The sequence below is a fragment of the Martes martes genome (assembly GCF_963455335.1).
Source record: "Martes martes genome assembly, chromosome: 8".
Classification (NCBI taxonomy): Eukaryota; Metazoa; Chordata; class Mammalia; order Carnivora; family Mustelidae; genus Martes; species Martes martes.
The window spans coordinates 85,598,796-85,610,535 of NC_137895.1; the positions used below are offsets into that span (position 1 = coordinate 85,598,796).

Consider the following 11,740-nt stretch of genomic DNA (forward strand, 5'->3'; position numbering starts at 1 on the left):
TTACATAACTGAATGTCTATAAACCACATGCTCACAAATCTTGTCAATTACATGCTTAATTAACACAAAGTAGCTAATTAAAGAGTCTTCTTTACAATGTCAAACCAGAAGAAATATGTACACTTATTTTAAGAAGGCTGCTTCCAGTTAAGGATATAACCCTCTTATACCAGTCCTTTATGCTTAATAATTAATCGAGTTTTCTCCATTAATTACAGAGCTTCTTAGTTTCATGCCTGGCCATTTCCAGGAAGGGCCTGGCTTCCATTCTTCTTAGCTGAAATTTTAGATGATGTGTTTTTTTTTCAGGACTTGCTTAATCTGAAAAGCCAGTTCAGATCAATTTAACCAATCCCTTCAAGCACGAGGAGAATTAAAACGAGTTTACTGAAAAGTGACTCTTCTCTAGGCAAGTTCTCTAATCTCTCCTTTCTGTACAAATCTGAGAAGCTAACCCAGAACAATGCTTTCATCAAGGATGAGCATAGCCGAAGCTGATCAAACAAAGACAAATCATGGAGCCACAGAAGTGATAAAATTTTGCTACTTATCTCAATCAATGCTATGCAGCTTATGTCTTAGAGACTGGTCACAGACATCTTAATATTAGTGGGGTTTTTTTTAAAAGATTTTATTTATTTATTTGACAGAGAAAGACACAGCGAGAGAGGGAACACAATCAGGGGGAGTGGGAGAGGGATAAGCAGGATTCCTGCAAGCAGGGAGCCTGATGCCAGGCTCCATCCCAGAACCCTGGGATCAGGACCTAAGCTGAAGGCAGATGCTTAACGACTGAGCCACCCACGCGCCCTATGTTAGTGTTTTAACTACACTTTAATCTTTACCTTCTAAAAATTACATCAAATGATGATGCTGTTTTAAAGTTTTTGAGAGGCATTTATTGAGTAGTGGCCTTTTAGTTGGCATGGGGGAAGTCAATCAACTTCTTTGGGTCTCAGTTTCTTCAATTCAGAAACATATTTACAAGGGATGGTTGTGAGGATTACTAGTTTTTTGTTGTTTTGTTTTATTTAGAGAGGAAGAGAGAGAATCTCAAGCAGACTCTACACCCCGTGCAGGGCCTGCTGATGTGGGACTCAGTCTCACAACATTGAGATCATGACCTGAGCCGAAATCAAGAGTTGGACACTTCACTGACTGAGCCACCCAGGTGCCCTGGGATGGCTGTGAAGATTAAATGAGAGAATAAAACTAAAGTACTTTGAAAACTGTAAGTTGCTATAAAAACTATTGTAATTTTTAATAAAATTTCAGGTCAGTTTCAAGGGAAAAAAAACAGAATTAAAGAATAAGTCTATCTGGGGTGCCTGGGTGGCTCAGTCAGTTAAGCGTCTACCTTCAGTTCAGGTCATGATCTCAGGGTCCTGGGATTGAGCCCTGAATTAGGCTCTGTGCTCAGCAGGGGATCTGCTTTTCCCTCTCTCTCTGCTCCCTCCCCCACAGCTTGTGCTCTCTCTCTCTCTCCCTCAAATAAATAAATAAAATATTTGTTTAAAAAAAGAGAAGTTTACCCAATGAAGAGACATTGGAAGAAACTAGAACTGATTATTTCAATTGTCTGATTCAACCAGACGTTAACAAGAAACCCCTTGTCTGAAGCTGTTGCTAAAAATCTTTCAAATCAATAGGTATGTAGTAAGAATACTGAACATAATTTCACTTTTCCTTGAGGATTCTAGGTAGTTTTCTTATTTTTCTCCTAGAAAAGAAAAGCTTAAGAAAACTTTTGGTTGCTTGAAGATTCTAGTTAGTTGGATTCTAGTTTTGCTGTAAGTTGTTTTGTCAGTTGGATTCCAGTTTTGCTTGCTTTAAAAAATGCAGTGAGAGGGCACCTGGGTGGTTAAGCGACTTCCTTCAGCTTAGGTCATGATCCTGGAGTCCAGGAATCGAGTCCCACATTGGTCTCCCAGCTCCATGGGGAGTCTGCTCTTCCTCTGACCTTCTCCCCTCTCATGCTCTCTCTCACTCTCTCTTTGTCTCTCAAATAAATAAATAAAATCTTTTTAAAAAAATGCAGTGAGAGCTAAAGGACTAGTACTGGGCAGCAGTAACAACCCTGGAAATAGATGCTGACAGTGGGAGTGAAATAGTGGCCTGGATCCTGGGAACACCTTGGAAAACCTGCACTCAGAACTGAATCCTGGCGATCCCAGCCTCCATTTGTCCTGCTCCCTTCAGAAATCCTCTGAGGCTGCTACCTGCTTTGACCCCAGATGGAACTACATCAGCTGTTGTCTATTAAACAACAACAAAACTTTGGATTGCAAACCAAAACAAGACTTGTTAAAATAAGAAGTCTATCTTCAAAGGTTTATTCATGCATTCAACAAATGCTTATTGAGGACTTAGCATGTGTCAAGCAGTGCTCTACCTGCTAAAGGGGAGTTAAAAGTGACAGACACTGCCTCTGCTCTCAGGAAGCTTCCATTCTACTGGGGAAACAGGACAATTAAATATGGTGATTAGTGCAGTCAAGGAAATACAAAGAGAGTAACTGAAGTGGTGGTAGGAAAAGGGCCAGATGCTTTAGATAGCCAGCCGTCTGGGGAAGGCCTCTTTGGGAGAATGACATTTGAGCTGAAACCTGAATGGTGGGGAGGACATAGGCAGCCAGCCAGGGGAAGAGAAGAGATGTGGGAGTTTTCAAGATGGAAGAAATAGCAAATGCAAAGGCCCTGAGGTAGGAATATGGCTGGGGAGTGAATGAAAAGTATGAAATGATGACAAAGCTGAGTAGCAGCCAGATTTAATAAAGATTTATAAACAGTGGTAAAAGATCTTAATTTTATTCTAAGTGTGAGGGAAAGCCAAACATTTTTATGTGATAGTGCTCACAAGAAGAGGTATATTTCATATACTTTATGATATTTAATTGCCTATTATATGTATAATGACAACTAAATAAAAAGGAACAGCAGAGTTCTCAAACTCAGAAGACTTATAATCTTTCAAGGAAGCAATAATTCATAAATAATGACAGCACTGAGGTTAAAAAAATGAAGTAAAAATAAAGTGCTAAGTGAAGACTGGGGAGGGAGCCACTGATTAAATAAAAGAAATTAGAAAAAACTTTATTTTTAAAAGGAGCATTTTATTTGAGCTCCTAAGGAAAAGGATTTAAGCAGGAGGGGGAGGAGGGAGAGGAGCCTGAGGCTGTGGGAACTGCATGAGCAAAGGCACAGAGGCAGGAAGGGACAGGGTGGGTCCAGGAAACCGTGAATCACTGTGTGGCTACAATGCCAGGTGGGTGGGTGGTGATGTGGGAGATAAGCCTGGAAAAATAGGCTGTCAGGGTGTGGGAGTGGGGGTCTTGAATGGCATCCAGAGAAATTTAGATTTAATTTACTTGGGCTTTTTTTCCCCTTAAGTGTGTAAATGAATCTTCTGTGGTACTTTGTTAAAACTGCAGATTCCCAGGCCCTATTCCTCCAACTACAGTGATTTGTAAGTCTGTTGGGACCTGGAAATCTACCTTTTACACTAATATTACAGGTGATTCTAAACAAGTTATCAAGGGAACCATACTTTGAAAACCAGTATTCTGTGTGTGTGTGTGTGTGTGTGACAACTCTGTACTAAATGGGGAAAACTGTAGCCAATTCTAAGGACTTTAGCAAAAAAGGGGGGTATGAATTAGAACAATGACAAAGAGCCACTATCACTGTTGGGGTAGAATCAACCAAACACGGCAACATTTCCCAAATGTGGGAAAAGAGAAGGACTGGGAAGTCTGGGTGGCTCAGTCAGTTAAGTGTCTGCCTTCAGGTGAGGTCATGGTCTCAGGATCCTGGGATGGAGTCCCACCTTGGGCTCCCTGCTCAGTGGGAAGTCTGCTTCTCCCTCTCCCTCTGCCATTCCCCCCACTTCCCCACTTGTGCACACACACTTTCTCTCTCTCAAATAAATAAATAAAATCTTAATAAAAAAAAAAAAAAGAAAGAAAGAAAAGAAAAGGACCGAAGCATTCAAGACAACTTCAAGCTTACTCCTTAGGGAAACAACGTGGACACAAGTGCCTAGTACACAGGAAATATCTACATGGTCTGCCAGGTAGTCGAAAATACGGATGTGGAGCTCAGAAGATATGCAAAGGAACTAAACATACTGCTTTGATACTCCTAAGTAAATTCAAGACAAATTAAAAAATTAGTTATAAAAAGTAAAAATAAAAATTAGAAGGCAGGGATGCCTGGGTGGCTCAGTGGTTTGGGTCTCTGCCTTTGGCTCAGGTTGTGATCTCAGGGTCCTGGGATTGAGCCCCATGTCGGGCTCTCTGCTCAGCGGGGAGCCTGCTTCCCCCCCTCTCTCTGCCTGCTTCTCTGCCTACTTGTGATCTCTCTCTGTCAAATAAATAAACGAAATCTTAAAAAAAAAAAAATTAGAAGGCCATCAAAGTGAATACTTAACCCAGCTTCAGATGGCAAAAGACTTCACAAGGTAAAGGCAACCAAAGAACTCCCAGAGAAAAAGATCTATAGATAAGTAATAATATACCATATATAAAATTAAAAGGGAAATAACTAGTTAAACATTTGACCACAGGGCAAAGAATTAATATTCTTAAAATGAAGAGCTGGGCACCTGGGTGGCTCAGTTGGTTAAGTGTCTGCCTTCAGCTCAGGTCATGATCTTGGGGTCCTGGGATAGAGCCCCTTGTTGGGTTCCCTGCCCCGTGGGGAGTCTGCTCCTCTCTCTCCCTCTGCCCCCCATTCCTGCTTATGCTCTCTCTTTCACCCTCTCACACTTTCTCAAATAAATAAATAAAATCTTAAAAAAAATGAAGAACTTATACAAATGACAAAGAAAAAAGCCTACTAAGTATAGCTTCTATATGAAACAGTGGAAGTTGTTAAGTAACTTGGCTTGACAACTTAAACCTCTTGTCATAAAATGAGATTTGCTTTACATCCATTAGAGATGATGGAGATTTGTGACATAGATCAGCAGGGCTTTTATGATTTATGTAACTAGGTTGCCAAGTGTCAATCTATGGGAGTGCTTCAAAAATGCTAGTCTTTGCAAGTTCTACTGTTCCGAGGGCACAAACACATCAAAGTGCCTCTAGGTTCCATTAAGCCTTGCTATCCCTATGAAAATTGCCTTTACTGCATCTAGTCTTTTTCCTTGGGCTCTATATTTCTAAATTTGGTGAAGGGTTAGGGATGGAACAAAAAATAATTTCATAACATCTAGAGAGTGGTGGCTTGAAAGCATTCTTTCAGCGCAGAGGTTGTATGGACTTTGGGATCAATAACCCAACCCTCCCATTTTACAGAAAAGGCTCAGAGAGGATGAATGACTTGTCCAAGATCACCTAAGTGGTTGCTTCCCAATGCCAAGTTGGGAATCCTGACTTTCAGGTCAATACTCTTTCTACTTGGCAGTGCTGCTCCAGCAATCACAAGCTCTGGGTTTTCACACCAATGGGCATTTAAAATGCTACAATTTCAGGTGATTGGGTGGCTCAGTTGGTTAAGCAACTGCCTTCAGCTCAGGTCATGATCCTGGAGTCCTGGGATCAAGTCTGGTATTGGGCTCCCTGCTCAGCAAGGAGTCTGCTTCTCCCTCTGACTTTCCCCCTCTCATGCACTCTCTTTCTCTCATTCTCTCTCAAATAAATAAATACAATCTTAAAAAAGAAATAAAATAAGATGCTACAATTTCAACTTGTGTACAGTTTCCACTTCATCACTCCACTCATTCAGTTTGGCCTAATAAAAATCTGTACTCCCTCCCCAAAAGCCCCAAATAAAAGAAAGAACCCCAAACAAAAAGCAACATAATTAAAATGTTAAGACCCCAAAATGGGAGTGGATTAACCAAAAGACAATGCACAGAGGAAACTGAAATGGAAATGAACATATGAAAAATGTTCGCTCTCACTAGTAATAAAACACAAATTAAATCACTTTTGCTTAACAAATTACTAAAGATAAAAACATAAGATCCAGTATTATGAAGGATGACCTCAGATGGACACTCACAATCACTGCAGGTGAGAATGTTAATTTAATTAGTCTAATCTTTAAGAAAAGCAATTTGACAGCAGGTTTAGTGTTTTTTAATTTTTATTCCCTATGACCCAGTAATTCAATTTCTGGGAATCTAACCTAAGGAAATAGTGAGTGATTTGTACAAAGATTTATGCATTAATTTATTCTCAATTTTTTCACTTGTTAATAATGTTGTAACAATCGAAATACCCAACTACACAGATAAATTATGCAATATCAATACAATAGGATATTGAACATCCATTATAATTGTTTGCAAATAATTTTGATACCATGGAAAATTATGACATAGAGTGAAAAAGCAAATACAAAACTGTATCTACTGTAATAGGATGAGCCCAGTTACCTTGTGTGTGTGTGTGTGTGTGTGTGTGTATCAAATGGGGAAAAAAACTGAAAGAAAATACACCAAATAGTTCTCTCTGGAACAGATTATGGAATATTTTGTCTTCTTTATAATTTATTTTTCCTCAAGTTTTTCATAATAAGCATATGCAATTCTTCTCCTCTAAATGGGTATATATGTTTGTATATGTGAAAATAAAACAAGAATTATCTATATAATGAGAAAGGAGGTTTAAAAAATAATCTGCAAATCAGTCACATGGAGATGTTAGTTGAAGCCATGGAAATAGATCAGACTGCACAGGGAAAGAGTATAATAAGAGCAGGATGCTGGACCATGGCACACACCCACACTTGGGGTCAAAAAGACTATGGGTTAGTGAAGGGGCATGGAGGGGGGGAGTGTTAGATTAGAAGATGGACAACCAGGTAAAGTCATGCTGAGAAAGTCAAATAAAAGAAAGAACCAAAATAGTTGCTCACTTTGTCAAATGTTGCCAAGTGGTTAGAAGGAGGGCAGTGACAGGATCCTTACAGGGAAATCACTGGGTACAATGCAAGGGCAGACAGGTTTCCTCCAGTGCTGGAGGTGGAAGCCAAATCTGAAATTTATCTATTCAGTGAAACTGACTATGAGGAAAAGAAGTCCTGGGCCATTTGTTTAAATTTCAGTTTATGGGGGAAAAAAAGATTGTTTAAATCTAAAACCAAGTAAAAGTATATCAGGATTACTAATCTATGGGTAATGAACCAAAAACTGGCATGAAAAACCATGTTTGAGGGATTGTAAAGTTTTTCATATAGTAAGCTCTGTTATAGGATAAATAAGAGAAAAAAATAGTTCCACGCTTGTCATCAGAAGTACAAAAAGTAAATCTTTCTTAAAGGGTGGGGAGCTTCTGGCTGGATCAGTTGGTAGGGCATGCAAAGCTTGATCTCAGGGTCATGAATTTGAGCCCCAGTTTCAGTGGAGAGATTACTTAAAAATAAAGTCTTTTAAAAGAACACAAAAAGTTTGCTTTTTTTCCCCTTAAAGATGTAAGTTCTTAGTTTCATTGTAGCATTATGAAGAGATTTTTTAAAAGAAAATAAAATGAATGTAATATACCATAGTATCTTGGTAACTTCTCATGACTGCACATGTGAAGTCTCTAGAAACATTTCCAAGTATAAAGAAATCATTTGACATGCTAAATAATGGACTGCTTTTGGGTCAAATCTTGTCCTTTCAATAAAAAGAGATCTGCTTTTGCACAATAATTCGAGCATCAGGGACTTTGCATCCAGCCACACAATAAACATAGCAGTATGTTCCTACCAAGAATACCATTTACCATAGAATCTCAATTCCACAATCATTAAGTAAGAAACTACTCGATTTACAACCATTCAATTGTTACTAAAGAACCTTGAGAGTCTGTGTTAAGTAATTTAACATCATCTGAAGATTACTGTACACAATCCAAAGTAAAGTACTTTAACTTCCTATAACAAAACACAGTGAAAGACCATAGTAACCTTAAGAAAAAACAAATCTTTTCTTACGGAAATTCCTGACAAGTCACAAATTTGCCTATCTGCAGAAAGAGTACAATTCCAATCTAAATAAAACTCACCTATTCTGAGAGTACAGAATTAAGAACTCCTGAAAACTAGTTTCATTATCAACATATACAGGGACAAATTCTCCCAATTTGTGGTCAGGTGGCCTTTTTTGGCAAAGATGTCTAATGATCTCCTATACTCTCAACCTTCTTTTGTGTCCGGGTGTATATGTCTTTGATAAACCTTTCTGGTACAGAAGCCCCAGGTTAATTATAGTTGATTGCTGAAAAATATCATAGGAAAGTCACAAATTTGAAACCCTAAGAAGAACAATCATTAAAATTGTACTTGAAAACATTTAAGGAAACAACATAATCATTGTAGATACCCAAATACATGCAAATACTGACTGCCTTTCCAAAAATTTCCAGTGGCGATCACTTTCCTAAGATGCAAAAAGAAAGAAAAGAGGTAAGTAATGTCAAAGAAATGTGTTCATCAAGTACCATGGCTCACATCACCAAATCAGATGACCATCTGTTTTATCAACTCAGAATCTCCATTTAAACAATGAAAAACAGGGACATCTAAGTGGCTTAGTCAGTTGAGAGTCCGACTCTTGGTCTCGGCTCAGGTCTTGATCTCAGGGTTGTAAATTTGAGCCCGGCACTGGGCTCCATGCTGGGCATGGAGCCTATGCATAAACAAACAAGCAAACAAATAAGAAAAATGAAAACTATCATCACATAGAAGGGACTGTGTCATGTTCACCCTCTATATACTAGATCACTGGCACACAGTAGGCAATTAATAAAAACCTGCAGTTACACGAAGAGTGCTTTAGACTACCATAGACTTCAGATCATCAAAACTGCAAAGAATCTTTCAAACACTTCTGACCCCTTCCTCCTTCACTCATTTACCCATCCTGTTCCCTTTTTGAAAAAAAGAAAGAGACATTTTGAAGGCACCTTAGCAAGAAAAAGTATCCTCTGCCATCAAGATGGGCTGTTAAAGAACTGTTTATACTTCCAAAGCTTTCTCTTCTTAGAATTATAAGAAGATTGAAAGTTAGTCCGCCTTTAACCAGAATCTGGAACAAAACTTGAATGTACCAAGTTAAACAAAGTTGCACAATGAAGCAATTTTATAAAATGGCACTGTTTTCCTAATGTTGCCAATACACTATTCTATTCTCAGAAGCTCTACAGTTCAGGAACTACATGATAACAACTTTGAGGCCCAATACAGAACAGTGAAAACCAGCTCCACCAACTATTTACTGAACTGACCCAGAATTAGGGACAGGTCCTTAACCCACCTTCAAAAGGCCATACCATTGGCGAAACACCCCGTGAGAAATATGAGCAATACAAATATATGAAGAAAATAATTCACTATTACTCAAAGTTTTTTGTTATTGTTGTTTATTTTGTTTTACTATTAAGGAAAAGTAGAAGAAAAGTTCCTCTTTTTTTTTTTTTTTCAGTAGGCTCTATGCCCAGTACAGAGCCCAGTGTGGGGCCCAAACTCGACCCCGAGAGCAAGACCACGGCAGAGATCAAGAGTTGAGGGCTCAACCAACTGAGCCAACCAGGCACCCCAAAGAGGGACATTTTTTAAAACTGTATTTTCTATGCTTCTACAGCACTCTGGGCTGATGTCTAGTACAGCACTTATCTCACCAAACTTGTAAGTTGTAGCTGCTGATTCTGCCTAACCCATTTTATTTATTTATTTATTTTAAAGATTTTATTTGTTTATTTGACAGACAGAGATCACAAGCAGACAGAGAGGCAGGCAGAGGGAGAGAGAGAGAGAGGAGGAAGCAGGCTCCCCACCGAGCAGAGAGCCCGATGTGGGGCTCGATACTAGGTCCTGGGATCCTGACTGGAGCCGGAGGCAGAGGCTTTACCCACTGAGCCACCCAGGTGTCCCAAACCCATTTGATTTTAAATAAGCTTTTTTAGAGTAGGGATGTTCAGAACTTCCAATCCATAATAGGACTGACAAAACAAGATGCACTCAATAAATGCTTTGTCCAAAAAAATGAAATATGTTCCTAAAGTAATTACCTAATACCATGTTATGTACTGTTCTGTCAATTCAAAACAAGAAAATATATGTGCATGCAAAACTTTTCTTTTAACCTTCTTTCCTGCTAATTCGATAACTTTTTGAAGGTCTACCTAAGACAGAATCATCCTTCATCCAGGCTATAACTCCACCGAAACTTAGAAAATGCTTGTTGAGGGTCATCTTCTTTTGTGTCTCCAACAGACCTCAGAAGAAAGTGTTATTTTATGGTTCCTAAAATATTTATCATTTGTGAATAGTATTAGTAACCATGTGGATAAAAAGTATTCTGTTTATTTTTTTTAAAGATTTTATTTATTTATTTGACAGACGGAGATCACAAGTAGGCAGAGAAGCAGGCAGAGAGAGAGGGGGAAGCAGGCTCCCTGCTGAGCAGAGAGCCTGTTGTGGGGCTTGATCCCAGGACCCTGAGATCATGACCTGAGCTGAAGGCAGAGGCTTTAACCCACTGAGCCACCCAGGTGCCCCAAAAGTATTCTGTTTAATCACTTAAATCAACAGCAAAAGAAAGAATATTTAATGCAAAAGACCTCTCCCCTAAAGGGGTATTGTCTTAAGGCTGATAACTCTCTAAGTACTTTGGACTAACTCGACAAGCCAAGTCAGTAGAACCATCTGGATTAGTCAGACTTTTGAAAGCTGGAATTAGGTGAAAGACAATAGTAGTTCAAATATCTCTTACCAGGATCAGCTAAACTCGTTGTTGTAAGCACCAGTTAGAAGGCAAGGAAGGACGCCAGATGGTTGGCTCCTAGCACCTACAACTTCAACCTTAGTAGGTGTAGCCACGGGTGTACAGTTACCTTATATTAACACCTACGTATGCTGGTGACAGGTGCCAGTGATATATACACGATAGCGATTCGAGGATGACACACCCAGCTGCAAGGACAGCTATATTCTCAACATGCCTCAAAGGGCTGTAAGTGTCTTAGAGTTCAGTTGGCAGAATGGAAGTGGGGGGGGGGAATCGAAGAGGGAGGGAATGGCTTTAAATGAAGATGGGAAAAGAGCAGTTGAATATCAGAATACTTCCCTAGGATACTGTTTTGAATTTTATGTCGCCTTCCTCCACTACACCAAAAATGTATATAGTTAGAAAGGAGTGTTTCCGATGGAAGAGGTGGTCCCATCAGCTCCCGCTCTCAAGCAGCAAAGGTTCGGCCCTACATAATCACTCCCAAGCCCAGCGCAGTATCCAGAAATGAGGAAAGAGCAGAGGATCAGTGGTTCCTCCACTCTTTCTCTCCGGGGGAAGCGGGGGCGGTTCACGCTCCTTGTGCTCCCCCTGCCCCAGAAGTAGCTGGAGAAAGAGACTGTGGAGGGAAGCCGGGGTCTCGCGCACTCCCCGGTTGTGGAGGATGTGGAGTGAGAAGGCGCTTACCTGGCTAAAATCGGTCTTTCCTCCGTGCTGCTACCAGCCCTGCCACAGGTCCCAGGCGCTCTGCCTCGCGCACCTGTCGCGACCCAGCTGCAACACCTACAGCTCCTGCGGCCCCGCCCCGGTCCGGTTCAGAGCCCCGCCCCGCCTCGCCCCCCGCTGCGGGGGCGCGCACGCCCGCCGGCCTCCCGTGCGGCCTCTGGGCGGGCGTGCGCGCCACCGGCAGCGTACTCTGCGTTCCCGGCTGCTCGAGATGCTCCGCTGCGCGCAGCGTTTGGCGTCGTGAGAGGCGTGGCTGCCAAGGGCTGCTTCTAAAGCTCCGGGCTTCTCTGTGAGG

The 11,740-nt window shown here is 40.6% G+C and overlaps 1 protein-coding gene across 10 annotated transcripts in view; it reads right to left on the reverse strand.

Moving 5' to 3' along the window:
• The window catches only part of LIMA1 (LIM domain and actin binding 1), an 89,825-nt gene extending 78,304 nt beyond the window's left edge, over nt 1-11,521 (reverse strand). For 7 of the 10 annotated variants that reach the window (XM_080811091.1, XM_080811089.1, XM_080811090.1 and 4 more), the window contains exon 1: nt 11,407-11,521. The gene's annotated coding sequence lies outside the window, so the exon portion shown is untranslated. The remainder of the gene's footprint in view (nt 1-11,406) is intronic. The other 3 variants (XM_080811084.1, XM_080811092.1, XM_080811085.1) reach the window with 1 other exon arrangement.
• Between the last annotated feature and the right edge of the window lie 219 nt (nt 11,522-11,740).